Raw genomic sequence first — 449 nt, 5'->3', positions numbered from 1 at the left:
GTGACCATGGTGGCCCGGGTGTGGTCGCTGGTGAGGTTCCTCATCAAGGGCAGTGTGGCTGGGGGCGCCGTCTACCTGGTGTATGATCAGGAGCTGCTGGGGCCCAGCGACAAGAACGAGGCAGCCCTGCGGAAGGCCGGGGAGGTGGTCCCCCCCGGCCATGTACCAGTTCAGCCAGTATGTGTGTGACCAGACAGACCTGCAAATACCCAAGCTCCCAGCCCCTCCAAAGATTTACTTTCCGATCCGTGACTCCTGGAATTCAGGTATCATCACAGTGATTTCGGCTCTGATCAGTGGGCCCTCCAAGGCCTGCGAGTACTCCAAGGAGGGCTGGGAATATGTGAAGGGGTGTACCAAGTAGTGAGTCAGCGGAGGCTGCCTGCCCCGGGTCAGAACAGGCAGGGACGCCACTGACCTGAAGATTCCAGACTGGGACCCCCACTCCA

The 449-nt window shown here is 60.4% G+C and overlaps 1 pseudogene across 1 annotated transcript; it reads left to right on the top strand.

Moving 5' to 3' along the window:
• The first annotated feature begins 6 nt into the window (after positions 1–6).
• Positions 7–442, top strand: LOC105826844 (annotated as a pseudogene). Its single transcript, XR_001138334.1, has one exon. The product of XR_001138334.1 is annotated as a protein QIL1 pseudogene (transcript).
• Positions 443–449: the final 7 nt, after the last annotated feature.

This window comes from Propithecus coquereli, unplaced genomic scaffold (assembly GCF_000956105.1).
Source record: "Propithecus coquereli isolate 6110/MARCELLA unplaced genomic scaffold, Pcoq_1.0 Scaffold926, whole genome shotgun sequence".
In the NCBI taxonomy this organism is placed as follows: Eukaryota; Metazoa; Chordata; class Mammalia; order Primates; family Indriidae; genus Propithecus; species Propithecus coquereli.
This window is presented reverse-complemented; position numbering and strand designations above follow the sequence as displayed.